The 18,952-nt window shown below is 40.0% G+C and overlaps 1 long non-coding RNA gene across 2 annotated transcripts in view; it reads left to right on the plus strand.

Annotated features, from left to right (window-relative positions):
* Positions 1-18,952, plus strand: part of LOC134733516 (uncharacterized) — a 211,722-nt gene that overhangs the window by 98,858 nt on the left and 93,912 nt on the right. Inside the window, exon 3 of one of the 2 annotated variants that reach the window (XR_010117075.1) lies at positions 9,430-9,511. The exons of the other annotated variant lie outside the window; for it this stretch is intronic. This is a non-coding gene — a long non-coding RNA (uncharacterized lncRNA). The remainder of the gene's footprint in view (positions 1-9,429; positions 9,512-18,952) is intronic. 2 annotated transcript variants of the gene reach the window in all.

Consider the following 18,952-nt stretch of genomic DNA (forward strand, 5'->3'; position numbering starts at 1 on the left):
GCTGCTAAGATCTCTCCCAGCATGAATGCTGGGATTCTCCTTTCTGTTTCCCAAGCCACTTGAATTCATCCCCACGCAAGCTAACCATGGCCTTGTCATTGTCAGAGGTCAGAGGAAGCGGCCTCTGGCAGTGTGGAGCATTCATGTGACTGCTGTGTTGTCGTCAGTGTGTGTAGTGAAGATGGGAAAACATGAGCCAGCAGAAACGAACTGCCTCCCTCTGCTCTCTACCTGCCACCGTCATCCATGTCAACATTCTCCCTCCACCTTGCTCTCACCCGCTTCCACCCACAAATTCATCCAAAAACTTTTGCCTAGAGGAAAATTCAAGACTTATTTCTTTAATGGTCAGAATTGTGCTAGGTCAAGACTTTTAACTGTGTATTTAATTAGTCATCTGTATGCATGTAACTTAAAGGCGTTCAGCTGTGCCTTTTTATAGGATTAATAAAGCGGGTTGTAAATCACCTATGCAGACTATAAAAGTATTTATAGCAGCTTTTCTCTCCCTTCGCCATTACAGAAGCTTTGTTTGAACTAGCTGAGGTTTGCATGGGGATAGTTCTACCCAGTTCTAGGAAGAAAGTGTTAAAAGTACCTTCCTGGCAAGCCGCAACTCCATCATTAGGCAAGGCAAAATGTGCTGAAACGTTAAGCTGTAGCAAGGACGTTCCAAGGCATGATTGCCAACAGCAAGCCTTCTGTGTTAATGAAAATCAAAATACAAAAAAGCTAGTCAACTGCAAGCACAAAACTTAAGCCGAACTCAAGAAATATGATCAGAGCTGGCATTCCATGGCTGCTTGACTTCTATAAACCTTAACAGGTTTTGGCAAGCCCTTCTCCAAGCTCATGCATTTGCACTGGCTAAATACCTGTTGGAACCACCCCGGCCTCCATTCCATAGTATCACTGAGTCTGGAAAGGAACAAGCCGCCTTTTGTCTCATAGACGTTCAGAGCTTTGGTGGGTAAAATGAACAGTTACCAGAACCCTTTCCTTTGTGTCAGCAGGAGGTTCATTTCTCACACCTTTTCTCCAGCCCTACCAGACAAAACATCTCAGTTCTTAAGACTACTAGACCCGTGTCATCTCCCCAATATCATTTTTCTGCAAGTCCTGCCTGACTTGAATTCTTCTAATTGAATGCAAAGGAAAGTAGCACTGATGGCTGGGCATGGTGGCTCACGCCTGTAATCTCAGCACTTTGGGAGGCTGAGGCAGAAAGATCAGCTGAGGTCAGGAGTTCGAGACCAGCCTGACCAACATATGGAGAAACGCCGTCTCTACTAAAAATACAAAATTCACCTAGCCTGGTGGCTCATGCCTGTAATTCCAGCTACTCTGGAGGCTGAGGCAGGAGAATCGCTTGAACCCAAGAGGCAGAGGTTGTGGTGAGCTGAGACTGTGCCATTGCACTCCAGCGTGGGCAACAAGAGTGAAGCTCCGTCTCAAAAAAAAAAAAAAAAAAAAAAAAAGTAGCATTGATGAGGATCCTGCCACAGGACTTGACCATAAGTTAAACACAGACATGCTTTATCATCCCATATTTCTGGGCTAACCCTGGACAGAAGCAGCCATAGGTTTTGGTTTTGCAGACACAGGTTCTGAAAACTCAACAGTTCACATTGCTGTCTAGTGATCAGCAACCACTCAGCCGAAAGAAAAAAATGAAAGAGGAAATGTTAAATTACACCACCCTCAAGCATAATCTGCATGGGGTTCAGACACTGAAGGCACAGGACAAGCTGTACTCTGCCCAGGATCAGGACTTCCATAAGTGGGTAGTGGTTTGCAGATTGCCCTGGCTATCAGAGGGTGAGGCACTTGATTACTTCAGTGGCTCCTAAAGTTAATCAAACTTAGGGGCAGCTGGCTAGTGCTTTCCTATACAACTTGCATGTTGTATATTTATTCAAGCATAGAATGTAAAGGAACAGGTATGCTAATGAGGGGATAGCAGTGGGTCTTTCTCCCTGAAAATTGTCTCTATGAATTGGGTGCTATGGGAATTTTGTTCACCAATTTTGTGAAATGTTTCCAACCTTGAAGATCGGCTTGAGGTTCTCCAAATCTCAAATGCCTTGTTTCTTCTTCCAGCTTTTTTGCTTTTCTTTCTTCCCCTCTCCCTTTCTCCCCCCACACGCACCTCTTCTTTGTTTCTTTTCTTCTTTTTCTTCCATTTGGAAAAGATTTTCTTCTATTTGGGAAAATATGATGGCTAACTGTCCTAACATCTGACTTTAAAATATCTGATTCAGGACCAATTCTTTGTGAGATGGGATCAAGTTTTATTCAGATGGAATACCTTCTACAAAGGAAATGTGTAAAAGAAATCTAGCTTTCCTTTTGGGTATGGTTAGGTATAACTAATACACTATTTTATGCTTCCAGAAAAGACATTCTCTATTATGTTGTTTACAGTTAGAGAACTATTCTCCTCTTTTTCTCTTAGGGGAATAGGTTGATGAAGAATTAAATACATTTTAAATTGAAATTGAGATCTTCTATCATTGAGTTTCTTTTGATAGCTACTGACTTTTAACAAATTTATTGAGGTGTAATTTACATATAATGAAATTCACCTACTTTAAGTGTACAATTCAATGATTTTTTTTGTAGATTGACTGAGTTGTGCAACATCACAATAACCCAGTTTAAAAATATGTCATCACCCCAATAAGATCCCTCCTATTCATTTAGTTAATCCCTGTTCCTATCCCTAGCCCCAGGCAATGACTAATCCACTTTCTGTTTCTGTAGATTTGCCTTTTCTGGACATTTCATATAAATGGAATCATTCGTGTGTAGTATTTCGTGTCTTGCTTCTTTCACTTAAAATAATGTTTTTGAGGTTCATTAGTGTTGTAGCATGTATCAAGAATTCATTCTTTTTTATTGCTGAGAGTATTCTACTGTATGTATATACTGCATTTTATTTATTCACCAGTTTATGGACACTTGGATTATGTTCACTTTTAGGCTATTATTAACCATGCTGCTATGAACATTTGTGTGCAAATCTTTGTGTGGACGTATGTTGTCATTTCTCTTGGTTAGATACATAGGACTGAAATTGCTTGGTCATATGGTAAATTTGTGTTTAATATTTAAGAAACTATCAAACTTTTTTCCAAAGCATCTATACTATTTTACATTCCCACCAGCACTGAAAAGTTTCCTAATTCTCCATGTCCTGGAATGTTGACTATTATGTCTTTTTTATTATGGCGATTCTAGTATGTATGATATAAATCTCCTTATGCTTTTGATTTGTATTTCCCTAATAACTAATGATGTGGACCATCTTTTTTGTGTGGTTATTAGCTAGTCACTGATTTTTTTTAATGTTTATTCCTGTCTTTAATCCTTTTTTAATCGGATTGTCATCTTATTGAATTGTAAGATATTTTTGTATATTCAGGATACAGGTCCTTTATCAGGTATAGAATTTGCAAATATTTTCTCTCAGCCTGTGGTGTGTCTTTTTATTTTCTTAATGATGCGTTTTGAGGCACAAAAGTGTTGAATTTGATGAAGTCCAAAATAAAAGTTCTTTTCTGTTATGAGTCATACTTTTGGTGTTGTATCTAGGAAATCTTTGCTTAACCTAAGGTTTTGAAGATTTTCTCCTGAAAGTTTTATATTTTAGCTTTTACATTTAGGTCTCTCATCCATTTTAAGGCAATTTTTGTGTATGATGTGAGGTCTGAGTTCACCTTTCTGCATGTGGAGATGCAATTTTCTCAGTATTGTTTGTTAAAAATACCGTTGTTTCTGCTCTTAGATTTCCTTGACATCATTGCTGAAAATCAGCTGACCATAAATATAACAGTTTATTTATCTTAATTTGATTCTATCTTTATGTCTATCCTTATGCCTGTGGTTACTGCTGATTTTGATTATTGTGATATTCTGGTTATCTAAAGAGAATCAGTGCAAATGGGCTCAAGACACTGAACTGTATTTTTTAAAAAACAATTCCTCCCCACAAATGGAAATGGAAAAATTGCGGTAATCTAAGAAATTATTTGCGTGAAAGGAGAACCCTGTTTGTGGGGCTATGATGGCTGTCATGCAGAGAAGGCCTGCTGTATCAAGTGAAAGCCCAAAGAAAATGGGAGACTTGTATTAAACAAGGGAGCACTTGGGGAAGGGGAAGACAGTGTGGGAGAACTGAGCCAGGTGGTCAGTTAGGGAAAACATCTATCTCCCTTACCTGTCCAAATTCATCAAAGAATGTCAGCTTGGAACTCATTTAGTAAGAACCTCTAATTTTTTAAAAGAAAAAGTCTCTAAAAGATTGTGATTTATAAAGAAAAAAAAACACTCCTTGTTTTTCTGGTGGAAAAAAAGGCAAAAACAACGCTACTTTGATAAAGGAGACTGGCTTCTAGCTCTCCCATCTTCTCACTCTTTCCATTCTTTCTCTAATTTATAATATGTCAGGGATCTGTCATTTTGCTCTAGATACAGACAGAACCAGCCTCTATGATTCTTTCTAAAATGGGTATAGTATCAACAACACAATTGCTGTTTAAAGTGACAACAATATAACCAGCCTAATTTCCGACATGATTTAGCACAACATGCAAAGGATAAGGAAGACATCTGGACATTACTGAAGTCCCTTGAGATGTTTCCTGAAAGGTCCCCTTGACCAAATTGTGTGTTGTAGAACCTGAGTATTGAGATTGCTTCCTCAAAGGGAGTACTGTACTTTTAACTTCTCAGAGACAAATAGGAGAAGCTCATGGAAGAAATATAAGCTGACTATATCGAATAAAAGCACTTTTTCTGGAGTCCTGTTGAGAAGATGTGGCCATGACTCCTAATGTGCTTTGCCTGGAGTAGCCTAGGATCCCTGGGACTTCTTGAAGGATAAAAATGAGCTATAGTTACTTTGGGAGCCTTCCTTATTTGTGGGTGAAATAAATTCAACATTGCCAAACACTATAATCCAAGTCCCTTTCTCACTCTACTAGGTTAAATAAAAATAATATGACCTCTAGAGTCAGGAACATATTACAATGAGCATGTGACAACACATTGGTACCAGGTGATGTTCAATAATTTTGGCTTCTCTATCACACCAACCACTCCCCACCTTCCACTGCCTGAAGAAGGGCACTTTCAGTAGAACTAGGACATAGGACAGGTAAGTTCTGATGAATGTCAAAGGAGACACGAACAGGGTGGAATGCACAGCACTTATGCAAAAGCTTCAGATCTCAACACGTGAAAATGAGTTGACCTTTCAGAATGGTAACCCATATGGATTTTATATTAAATTTCCTTCCACATAACCAAGTTATAGCAACTATCACCCTGAGTATAGAACAGGAATTTGGTGGATCTCAGCTGAGTACTACTGTCCTGAATCTGACTCACATGCCAATCAAACAAGAAGCCCCTTCCTCCCCTTATACCATACCACCAAGACAGGTCCTGGAAGACAGGTAGAAACCCCAAGCCCAGGGCTGGCACAGGACAAAAGATGGGGGAAACTGTGGCTCCACACCCATTCACCTGCTTTAGACACCCCCTCTTTTTGTTTTCCTCTCTTGCATGCTGCCCCTAGAGCCCTGCAGTGGCTGCTTTTTCACTCAGTGTCTCCTCCTAGATCTGTACACTCAGAAAACACCTTCCTCATTGCTACCTCTTCCTCAAAACAAACCCATCCACCTGTTCTAATGGGTTCTCCAAGGAGAAGGCAGCAATCCACTCATGCAGGCTGCTGAGAACTGACTGTGTTAAGGATTCTAATGGGCAAGTCTCTAAATCACTACAGTAGTGATGTTAGTTGACAGAAGATTGTTGGAAAAGGATTTAGAGGCTAACAAGGGCTTTCAAAATCACACAGCTTTGGGGCCTGAAACCCCCTCCACCTACACTCCATAGCCTCTCCCTCTCTCCTTGCAGAAGCCCGGAGAAGCCAGGCTGGCCCAGGCCACACGCATGGGGGAACAATCCTGATGCCTCCTTAGCCTTGTTCTGCACGATTAATTGAGGTTATTGCAGTGAGACTCTTGTCTGCTTGTGAAAAAAATCATGCCAAGGTGGCCTCAGATGCTTTGGTCATTTCCATGCCATGGGGCTCTTGTGAGCCCTGGACGCACAGCGACAACAACTGGCCACCAGCTGCCTTCTCCTCTGTGGCTCAGATACTTTGTTTGGACCATGCTGTGCTCCCAGCTTGGCTTCTGTTCCATGGAAACTGTGAAGTGCTTATTGTCCTGGGGCTGGTTGGGACTCAGGAAAGCTGTGCGGGATGAGAGCTGTGCAGGACGAGAGCTGTGCTGGAGGGTAGGCTGCCTGCAGGATTTAGGGAGGAGGAGTGGAGCTGCTGTCAGACTCCAGCTCCAGATGGGGCTTCCTAGCCCTTTCCTTACTCCAGGGATCCAAGAAAGGGCTTGAGGGAAGAGTTGGTTGTGGAAAAAATATACAGAGGAGCCCTGTGGCGACACAAGGCATGGTGGGGTGGATGGGCAGGGATGGGGTAAGGCCAAGGAAGCCTGAGTAGACCTGGCTTTGGCTTGTGAGCCAAGCTCATTAGCAGCAATTTCTGAAAACTAACAAGAAAAAAACATTTACCAACTGTCATGAAAAGACTCAAATAACTTTTGAAAATAGTGTTATTTTCCCCCGATTATAAAACATCCATATTTACTGTAGCAAACATAGAAAACACAAAAATCACCAATGAAAAGACAAAAATTACCCAAATAGGGATAACTGCTGTTAATCTGTTAACATTTGGAATGCATTTTCTGAGCTCTTTTCTTCTTATACATATAGAAATCATATATGTGTATATACATACTTTTTTAACTAAAGGAGGAATCATATTTTATTACATCCTACCTTTTCCACTCAGCATTATATATTTTTCTATAACATGATTTTAATGGCTGAACATTATTCCATCTTTTTCCTGTACCACAATTTACTCAATCAAACCCCTATTGTTGGACATTTACGTTGTCTCTGATTTTGCCTAAATATACATTTTGCACATAAGTCTTTGCTCACCTTCGTAATTATAATTCTTAAAATACATTTCTAGAAAGGAATATGCACATTAAATTTTTATACATACAGTCATATTTTCTTCCAAAAAGATTGTTCTAATTTATATTTCCACCAGCAGCATATGAAATGTATCTTTGTCCTTGAAGCCTAACACTGGGTATACTATATCTTTGTGAATCTTTGTCAAGGTAAGAAACACAAAGTTCTATCTCTTTATTTTAATTTCAATCTTTTTCCTTATTAATGTGATTTGGTATATTGCCAATAAGTGGGGTCTTTCTAATTTTAATGCTCTAGAAGAGCTATTTATATATTGGAATCTCTTCTTTTTGTTTTATATAATGCAAATATATTTCTAATTTGTCTTTTCCTTTTAATTTTGTTTTATAATTATTTGAATGTCATATAGTCAAATGTATTGATCTTTTTACTTTAGAGTGTCGATGCTTGATGCTATGTAGGAAGATTGTTTCCATCATGGGATATAATGGTCATTTTTTGCCTAAAATTTAGAAGTAATATTTTAATTTTACTAGAAACTCTTTAATCCATTTATACTTTGGGGACACATGGTCTAAAGTAGGAAATTTAACTTCCTTCATCTTCCCACAGAGGTTAATCTATTTTCCAGTATCATTTATTGAATAATAGAGTCATCCTTCATTGATATAAAATGCTACCTTGTTGATATATTAAGTACTTATGCATGAACACTATTTCTGGATGCTTTATATAATTTCATTGATCTATCTGTACAATTCTGAAGCAATACTACATGACTTTAATGATCATAAATTTATCCTACCCTTATATTTATGTATCCTTTTTTTCTTCTCAATGTCAGTTTGTTAGTGTTTGCTTCTCTTTTACTGAATCCTTTTTCTTTTTATTTTGGTATTTTGGCTTTGTTTATAATGTGTTCAGAGAATTCTTAGTATACGTTCCCTTCCCCCTTTATTTAAAAATACATTTAATATTATAAATTTGCTTCTGATTACAACGTTGCTTCCATACTATAGATTTTAAAATATAATATCCTAATTATTATCGTTTCCTAAGTATTCTTTCATTATAGTTTTGACTTTTTCTTTGTCCCAAGAGTTATCTTTAAAAGCACCTTTGGATAATCAAGTAGTAGTTTGAAATTTTTATACTTTTATTTCAAATACAATATGAGATATCTTGCTTGGAAAACTTATTGCTGCGTTCTCTGTGATGTAAAGCATGTCAATGATCTGTCAATGGAGTCCAGAAGTCAAATGATATAAAATGAGCCATATCAATTATATTTATCAAATTCTCTTTCTCCTTGTTTGCTTTTTTGCCCCTGATCTGTCAAAAATTTATTAGAGTTTTTCCCAACTATTGTTCTGTACATTATTTCATGTGTTCTAGGTTTTTGCTTTATGTATTTTGCTGCTGTGTTATTCTGTAACTGACATGTCACTGTATCTAAGAAAAATATCACCAGTAATGGGACAAATTATGTACCACCTGATAAGATGCAATAAGAGCATCAATTCTGTGTTGTTTCTGCCAAAATATATAATCTGATATAATCATGAGGAAATTCCAGATGAACCTTAAGTTGAGGGATATTCTGCAAAATAATTGGCTTATAATCTTAATATCCCAACCCTTAAAGTCACTAAGGTCAAGGGAAGACTGACAAATTGTGCCAGATTGATAGGGATTAAAATACATGACAATTCATCTAACACACCATCCTGAATTGGATCCTTTTACCATTAAGGACACTATTGGGACAACTGGTGAAACTTGAATGGGGTCTGTGGATTAGATGGTAGTAATGTATTCACGTGCATGTCTCAGTGTTCATGTTGGTACTGTGGTTATGTAGGAAAATATCCTTTTTTTGAAGAAATTACAAACTAAAGTATTTGGGGGTGGTGGTACATCACGTCAGCAACTTACTCCCAAAAGGTTTAGGGAAAAAAGATTTCTTGGTACTTTTGAAGCTTTCCTATATGTTTGAAATTATTTTAAAAATATTAAATTAACATGAATATATTCTGAGTCATCTGGACCTCCTCCTTACCCCAAATCTTGCCATATAATTGGTCTTTACTGCCATTGGTGCCAATTAGCATCACTATAAGTGGTGGTGTTTGGCTTTTGAATGTGTTAGTAAACGTATTTGAGTGCTCTGTGTCCAGAGGGGCTCAGCTAGCAACCTAAGCAGTGAAGTAGTGCAAAATCAGGAGAAGTGGGGAGAGGGAGCAGCAAGGGCTTGTAACAGAACTTCCTGGAGACACTCAGAGCAAGGAAGTACTGATAGTCCCCAGGTTGCAGTTGGAGGCTCAAATCCGGTTCACAATGGAATAGAATGAATTCTGCTCAAAGCAGTGACCACTTTGCCTCATTTTTTTTTTTCAGGGGTGAGACAAAATGTGCCATGAGTGATGGCCTTTGGTGACCTACAGGCATCCCCGGCTCTAGCAATCATTTGTGTAGGAAGGTAAGCAGGCAAGTCATTGCCAGGGGACATAGATTCTTGTCTTGTCCCTTCTGCAAACTAGCTGTGTGACACTGAGAAAGTCTCTTAAGCTCACAATAACTGGATTTCCTGTTCCATAAATGAAGAGGCTGGCATCTCAGGTTCCTTCCAAGTTTCAAATTATAATTTTGACACCATTGAGTATGGATGTTTTAAGAACCTGAAGGAAAGAGAGATCCATTTGATCTGGAGCTGGTAGAAAAGCCGTCAAGGAGTAGCTGGGAGAGGAAACAGGCGCCTCGGGGGAGACTTCAAGAAAAGGCAGAGGGTTGGAGTGAGAGGTAGAGACAGTAGAGGAAAAAAGCCCGGGGCTGGGGAAGGCGTGGTGGGGTAGGGGGTGGTTCCACATCTTTCACCCACGTGAACTCCAGCCCATGAAGATCCTGCCACAAGTTTCTGCTTTTAAGGTTGTTCTGTGGATGAAACTCCTGAAAGCTGTCAGTACCATTAGGAAATGATTAGCTATTAAATGCCAAATCTGCTGCCTTACAGTATAATTACTCATTAGTGTTTTAAGGGGATGTTATGCTTGTTGTTTTCTTAAACTAGTAGGCAGACAAGAGGAGGGCAAAGGGAAAGGGAAAGGGAAAGAAAGAAGAACTCTAAAAATTAATTCGGCATTGCCATATGAAATGTCACAGGCCATGGTTGGGCCCTGGGAATGCTTTATTATTTTCTCCCTGTCTCTAAGAAAAGGTCTGGGTATGGTCCATGTGGAAGAACGGAAAGCAAAAGAAACAGGGACTCTAAATGGTGGAATGACCCAGGGGAGCTCAGTGGCCCACATACCTCTCATTCCAGTGACCCCAATACCACAGACCCACAGCCATGCGCTCCCCTTCCCTGGGCTCTGCATGCTGTGGGGGTGCCCTGGCTTTATCTCTTGGTGACAAAATGGTGCGATACCTCCTGGCTCAGCCTGGAGAAGCTGGGCAGGGAGGAATCTGTCCCATGGGGCATATATCAGGCTTGGCTGGCCCTGTGGCTAGGAAATTCTCTGCATTTATCTAAAGCAAATAAAAACGTGGGCAGCCTGTCTATTTGTGAAAGGCAGACAAACGCAGCCCAGAGGAGAGAAGAGCCTGTACCCGATGGCTAAATGGAGCGTGGAGCCCTGGCAGGGAGGAGAGAGAAACGCAGCCTGGGCTGGAGGCCATGGGTGGCCTGCCTGGTGGGAACAACATTATTCCGCCCCCTCTCCTGCTTTCTGTGGCTGGGAACACAAAGAGAAAGAGGGTGGGGTGGGAGGGCTTGGCCTCTCTCCCTGCAGAGGTCGGTCCACTGGCCTCTAATGATTATTGTGTTTAATGAATTGCAGCTTGTAAAAGGCTTTGAAGCTAGAAGGCAAAGCCTGAACACTGAGGATTCTTTTTCTTAAATCATTTTATTCTATGACTCGAAAAACAAAATCCTGCTTGAGCAGAGAGCAACAGGCAAGGCTGCCAAACTCCACTTGTGGTAACTTTTTTTTTTTTTTTTTAAATAGCAGTTAAAAAAGTATGTGGACTGCAAAATGTGTACAAGCCAAAGCACAAAAAGACAATGGACGTGACATTTAGGCAGGAGGTGGGGGAAATGCAAAAGGGGCTTCCTCTGGAGCAGTAACAATTAGCCCCATTAGCTTGTGCATAACCCATAAATGTAAGGTACAGGGAATGGTGGGAGCGAATCACTGCGGTGCCCCGGGAACATCTCTCCAGGCTGGAACCATCTCACTAACTGGACATAAAAAGATCATATGGTGTGTGTCTTTCAGTGGCAATTAACCTCAATTATTATCCTATAGTCCATAAAAACAGCTGCATGGAACAGGGTCCGTGAGGGATCCGTATCTAGGTCTGAACTCTCCTCGCAGTTCTCCAAGAGAGTGACTGTGTTTGGGGCATTTTCAGACATGCCGTAAATCCTAACTGGCATTGTTTGCTCCCAGCGATAAAAGAAAGGGTAGCAGGTGTGCCTCCCAACCAACCCTTTATTGCCTGGACATGTGACAGCATTTTGCGGCACCTCAGTAATGAGCCAGAGAAGAAGGAAAGGCAGATGAATTTGCCAGCATTATTGCAGGTATCTTGAAGGAGAGTTGAGCCCAGCTTTTCAATTCATACAGATCCTTTCTCTGAAGAACCCCTTCCTGATATTGTCACTTTAACCCATCTCTGTGGTTTTATTTTGAAATGTTTAAAGGTATGTCGTAGTTGTATTTTCCTTTATTAGCATAAAATCAGCATTTCTGCAGATATCAGAATAGTTGCATGCTTGTTCCTTGGAAACATTTAAAACATTTTTGTTCCTCCCCCAGTGTCTTGCTGTTCTCCTCTTCCCTCTTCTCTTCCCCCTCCCTTCCTCACTCTCTTTTCACCTCCTTCTCCTCTTCCCCCTTCCCTACTTCCTCTTTCCCCAACTCCTTCTCCCTCCCTCCCCGCTTTCTCTCTGCTTTTGGCAATTTATTTTTCTAATTCTTTTACACATTTCTAAGGTTTTTACCATTTATATAATCTCATGCTTATTTGCACTTCCTTTTCCCATTCTTTTTTAACAAGACTAAAGAAGTACTCCATTTGAGTTATATCTGTCCACATCCCTATACCCTGTCATCTTGATCAGGTGTCCCTGAATGTCTCTGTTATAGTGTGTTCATGGACAGGCGTTTGTTGCTCATTCTCCTTTCCTGTGCTTCTTTAGGTTGTACTCTGATCTACTCTAAAACTTTTTATGCGTTTCTCATTCTTTCTCAAATCTGTCTCCATTTAAACATTTTTCGTTGTGGCTAATGGGTTTTTTATGTTTTATTTTTTTGGTTAATGGGTTTAAAGGCCCTGGTTCTGTAATCCACGTAAATGCCTTTGTTATGTTTCCATCATACACCCTTTCTTGATTTTCCTTTCTAAGTTGCTTATCTTTCTCCTCCACTTTGCCATCTTTATTTACCATGTGCCTTTCCAAAAAGGCCGTATACCATAAAAGAAAGAACATTCTGGGTTCCAGCCTTGACTCAATTAGATCTGAAGCAACTTACATAACCTCTTAGCCCCAGCCTCCTCAACTATGAAATGGAAATTGCAAAGCCAAGTTCTTGGAGATATGATGATGATTACATTGAATAGCATAGCTGAAGCCCCTAACTCAGTGCCTGGTATATTATAGAAATATTCAACCACAAATGTTAGGTTCCCTTTACTGTTTTAGGCCAATCCTGTTTGTTTTATAATTTCTTAATAAGAAATAACTTTCTATGAGTCTTGCAATATAGACAGGTAGAACGTGAAGCCTCATTTCCCATTTATGTTATGTTCTGACTTTTCGGTATTGAAACAAAAAAATTCTTGGTCTATCAGTAAAGTAGGCTTTGGTCACTTCAAACTTCCTCTTTGAGGAGCACAGCTCCTCACAATAGCTCCATGAGGGCTTTGGAGGCATGAGAACCCTTGTGTTATAGAGGCTTAGGCAAACTACAGAAGTCTGCTCCAGCACTGGGCGTAGTTGTACCCCATTCTGAAAGTCCTCGCGGTCCCAAGTGAATGGGAAAGAAGAGAGGAGTGGCTGTTTAAGGTCCAAGACATGGCTATTATTAAGGGAAGAAGGGTGGGGAAGAGGAGTCATGTTAGCTCCTTGCCCAGTGTAATCAAAGTGCCGGTTGTGTCTATTTCAGGTATAGTCATGTGCCGCATAATGACATTCAGTCAATGACAGACTGCATATATGAGGTGGTCCTATAAGGTGATAATGGAGCTGAAAAATTCCTACTACAGAACGACATCATAGCCATTGTAACATCATAGCACAACCCATCACCTTTTCTATGTTTAGGTATGTTTATTTAGAATTGTATTAGTCCGTTTTCATGATGCTGATAAAGATAAAACTGAGACTGGGAAGAAAAAGAGGTTTTCATTGGATTTATAGTCCCACATCGCTGGGGAGGCCTCAGAATCATGGCGGGAGGCAAAAGCCATTTCTTACATGGCAGCAGCAAGAGAAAAATGAGAAGGATGCAAAGGCAGAAACCCCTGATAAACCCATCAAATCTCTTGAGACTTATTCACTATCACGAGAACAGTATGGGGAAAACCGCCCCTATGATTCGAATTATCTCCCACGTGTCCCTCCCACAACATGTGGGAATTATGGAAGTCCAATTCAAGATGAGACTACGGTGGGGACACAGAGCCAAACCATATCGGATAGCCAAATACTTACCATGGTGTTACAATTGCCTATAGTATTCTGTTCAGTAACATGTTATACAGGTATGTAGCCCAGTAGCAACAGGCTATACCATATAGCCTGGGTGTGTAGTAGGCTAGGTTTATGTAGATTCACTCTGTGATGTTCACATGATGACAAAATCACCCAATGAGGCATTTCTCCGAATGTATCCCTATCATTAAGTGACACATGACTATATTTCATTTTATTGCACTGCATCAGCTTTACTATTGAATCAACCAATGGTTAGCTAATCCATAAGAAAATTGTGAGCAATAACATAAGACAGGGAGAGACAGAGAAAGACAGAGAGAGACACACCCTCACAGAGAAAGAAAAACTCAAACTCAGGTAGTGAGGTTGTAGCTGTTTTGGTGGCTAAGTTCACTGTAGGGTTGACATGGTAGGGTCAGGGTTTCTCAAGAGACACGGAAATGCAAAGTATTCTAAATTCTGAGAACCTTCCCTAGGACTGTGATGGTGGAGGGAACCACCACAGTAAGATCAAGTCCTGCCCACATGAAGGAGGCATTCACTTTAAAGTAGAGAGCCTCAGTTAAGGATGTGTGTCGTAGATGTCCTGGGCCACCGTAGAGAAGTTCTATCTAAACTGGAACATTGTTACTTGAGAAATACAGACCTCTAACTCTCCATTTTTTCTATTTTCCTGCCTGGCCTTGGGCACATCAGTCAGTGTTCTCAGATTCTCTTTTAGGAAGTAGGGAAGGGAGGAGTCAGAATAGTGTTCTGTATTTGAAGTTCTTCCCTGAATAAGTAGCTTTTTAAGAGTGTGATTGTGGGTGATCATACTGAGGCATGAGAGCAATCATTCTCAGAGTTTGAGCCCCTGATCTACAGAATCAGAAATTCTGGGGTAGGGCCCAGCAATCCTTGTTTTGACAAGTCCCCTAGGTGATTCTGATGCAGGCTTCAGTTTGAGGGCCACTGAATTCGAGCACAAGGTTTAAGAATACAGACTATGTTACCTGGTTTCTAATGTCAGTTCTGCAATTTACTATTTGTGTGACATCACAGGGCTGTTACAAGTATTAAATGAGAAAATGCCTGTAAACAGGATTTTAACAACATCAGAATTATAGCCGGCACTCAATAGATGGTACTTATAAACTTGGGGGAGGAAATGAGCTGTGAGTCTGCTTGATGAGAGACTTGCTAAGGGAATTTCTTATTTTTGCATTTCAAACTTCTGTCCACCTTGTTGAAGGTCCTGGGTTCTGAATGACATTGTCTTCCTTGTATCTCACTACTATCGACGAAGTGTGGAAAATGTTGTTTTGTGGGGACCCTGCTGGTGTATAGAATGACCCCACTAAGGGCAGTGAAAACAGGCTGGCTGACACCAGAGCTGCACCTTGTTTTGTCTTTTGAAACTGGGTGGAGGGGATCAGGAGTTACCCAGTTTTTTTTCCCTTTGGTGACAATGTTCTTCCTGAACCACGAGGACTAATGAAGAGAGAAATATCAACATTTTTGTGGTTCCGCTGACATGCTGACATTAAAATGGGAAAAAGCACATCACCGGAATTAGAATGTCCTGTTCATTAGTCACTCTTTCTTCTAAAATTAAAATGTCTCTGCAAGCAGGAAAAGAACAAGCCCTCAATGACCTCATAACTCATTATTTCCAAGGAATATACTTAATTCCCAGCAGAGATGAATCTGGAATCGATTTTCCATTTCTGTCAGCCATTGAATGGCGGCCTCATGGATCCTTCTGAAGGAGAATATGTACTTTTTGTGGGGTTGGCAGGGGCTGATGAAGAGAGCTGGTTGCTGTTGTCGGTGACCTTGTGGGCAGCTGCTGAAGATCCATTTTCTGTTGCAAGCCATTCTGAGCCTTTCAGAAACCAAGAAGGAGGTACTCAGTCAGGCTTTTTCATTGTAAGGCTTTTCTGTCTGTGCACATGACCACTCTTATAGCTGAAATCCCTCATCTGGGCCATTAGAAAAAAGTGTGCCAAGCACTAACTGCTGCTAAGGGGTGAGAGGGAAGGGAACCAGAACCTTCATTAACACCAAAATAGTCAGAAAGAGGGTCAGTCTGATGATTTCTGTAATATCCTTTGCCTCCCCATTCCCCAGACCTCTGAGCTTGAGGTTAACCAGAGCTGTAGCTGAACTAGAAACTTTCAGAGGGCCCCCTCCCCAGTGCCAGGGTTATACCCATTCCTTAAGCAAGTGGTATGGTTCAGTGTTCTTCTCTGTGGTTAGGACAGAAAAAAATTTATGGACATGGTTCAGGTATCTCATACTATGACAAGCTGGATCAATACTGGACACCTATGTGAGTAATATAGCCATTATCACCCCCTCAAAGTCAACAAACTAAGAATGTAGATCATCAAATAATTCAGCAGTGACAAATTCACCCCCAACCTCAGTGAAATGTCTGCTGATTTTCAAATACAGTTTTCATGCTGAATTTACAGTTACCAGCTGTGCAAACATAAGATGATAGGAATGGACGTCACAAATGAACCACACCTCACAAAATGTATACTAAATTTAGCATTTTGTAACTTAATTCCCCATAAATATGCTCACATTCATTTTTATGGTGTTAATTAAATTGAAATTATGCTTGAGGCAAATTATTTGCTCAAGGCAAAAAACAAATCATAATTATATGATGCAAAGTAGCTGAATGATGAGTAAATCTATATTTCCTTAGATATATTAACAAGCTTAATAAATTGCATTTAAATAGCAGTTTTACCTATACACTCTAATTTGAGCCATTGTTTAGCAGTATTCTCTCCCTAGGATGATAGTATAAGTTTCTAGAGACCTGGTCAGGAGACTGTTTCCCCATGGGCCCCTTGCTGACTTATGTCTTTGTAATAGGATGAATAATAGCCCCCAAAGACATTAGGTCCTAATCCTTGGAACCTGTGACTAGGAAACCAGGCTTTGGGGCAGAATATGTGAGTTCAAATTTTACCTCTACCACTGCAAGCCATGTAACCTTGGGCATGACTTCTCGAGTTTCAGTATGCTCACATGAAAAATAAGAATTATAATAGTTCTTATCTCACAGGGTTTTTGTAAGGATGCTCTGAGATATGCATGTATATAGCATAATATCTCCCACTAAGATTAGGCACAGATAAAGATGTCCTCTCTTGGTAGTTCATGTTGGAAGTTCCAGCTAATGCAATAAGACAAGAAAAGGAAATAAAAGATACACAGATTAGGAAAGAAGATATAAAACTGTCTCAGTTCACAGATGGCATGATTTTGTATGTAGAAAATCAGAAAGAATTGGCAAAAACAAAAACAAACAAACAAAACAAACAAGCAAAAAAAACCTTCTGGAACTAATAAGCAATTAGAACAAGGTTGCAGGGTGGTCAATCACTCATCTATATACCAGCAATGAACAAGTTAAATTTGAAATTAAAAACATTATACCATTTATATTAGCACTCCCCAAAATGAAGTAGGTATAAATATAATATATACAATATCTATATGATGGAAAATACAAAATTCTGATGAAAGAAACCAAAGAACAACTAAATGGAGAGATAGTTTGTGTTCATGGGTAGGAAGACACAATATTGTCAAGTATTAGTTCTTCCCAACTTGATTTATAGATTCAGCAAAATCCCAGCAAATTTTTTTGTGGACATTGACAAACTGATACCAAGGTGTATATGGAGAAGCAAAACACCAATAATAGCCAACACAATATTGAAGTTTAGAAGAACAAAATCCGAGGACTGACATTACCTAATTTCCTAATTACCTTATTTAAAGCCTTCCTATAAAGCTACAGTAATCAAGACAGAGTAGTAGCAGAAAAAAAAAAAACCCGGATAAATAGATTAATGGCACAGAATAAAGAGCACAGAAATAGACCCATATAAATATTGTCAACTGGCTGGGTGCAGTGGCTCACGTCTATAATCCCAACATGTTGGGAGGCTGAGGCGGGTGGATCACCTTAGATTAGGAGTTTGAGACCAGCCTGACCAATATGGTGAAGTCTTGCCTCTACAAAAAAAAAATACAAAAGTTAGCCAGGTGTGGTGACGGGCACCTGTAGTCCCAGCTATTTAGGAGGCTAAGGCAGGAGAATTGCTTGAGCCCGGGAGGTGGAGGTTGCAGTGACTTGAGATCGCGCCATTGCACTCCAGCCTGGGCAACAACAGTGAAACTCCATCTCAAAAAAAAAAAATTAAAAAATAATCAATTGATTTTTTACAAAGGAGCAAAGGCAATACAATGGAGAAGATAGTCTTTTAACAAACGTGCTGGAATAACTGGACTGCCATACACACACACACACACAAAAGAATAGAGACACAGACTTTACATCTTCACAAAGGTAATACAAAATGGATCATACACCTAAATGTAAAATACACAATTATAAAACTCCTGTAAGATAACCTAGGAGAAAATCTGACAACCTTGGGTTTTGGCAATGACTTTTTAGATACAACACTGAAGGCACCGCCCATGAAAGAAACAACTGATAGGCTGAACTCCATTAAAATTAAAAGCTTTTGCTCTGCAAATACAAGAGAATGAGAAGACAAACCATGAGTAGGAAAAAATATTGCAAAAGATATATTAGATAAACGACTATTATCTAAAATATACAAAGCATATAGCACAATGTTTGACCCAGTTAGTGCTCACTAAATATTAGCTATTACTATTATTTGACTATCGCTAGTTCATGTTGCTTCAGAGTCCCTGTATTTCCATCACTTTTCATCATTTAATTTTTTATTAGTAGCAGTCGGTTTACGCTAGTTAAGTATTTCTCAGTCAAATCTTGATAGTAGGCTGGCGGATTTCATCAAGAATTTATTGAGCTCACCTTCCAGACATACCTTGATGACACAGAGGAAATGTGTTTGCTGGACCTGGGGTCATGCAACAGGCCCGTGAAGGCCATCTGCTGTTGGACATATTGGAGGTAGCAGCAAGAAGAGCCAGCAGCTTACAGGCTCACTTCACTCTGCTGCCTCCTTAGTGAGAAAATTGGGTGGGGTTAATGACAGTAGGTGCAACCCTCAGGGAGCAGACACGGCTCTGCACCCCCTGGCTATGTAGAGTGGGCTGTGGAGAACTGACTAAACCAAACTTGGAAATAGTACAATTCTAGGGAAACACCTCCTTTCCCTGTCCACTGCCATATCTCAAAGAGTTGGCTTTACAAAG

Source organism: Symphalangus syndactylus, chromosome 18 (assembly GCF_028878055.3).
Source record: "Symphalangus syndactylus isolate Jambi chromosome 18, NHGRI_mSymSyn1-v2.1_pri, whole genome shotgun sequence".
NCBI lineage: Eukaryota > Metazoa > Chordata > Mammalia > Primates > Hylobatidae > Symphalangus > Symphalangus syndactylus.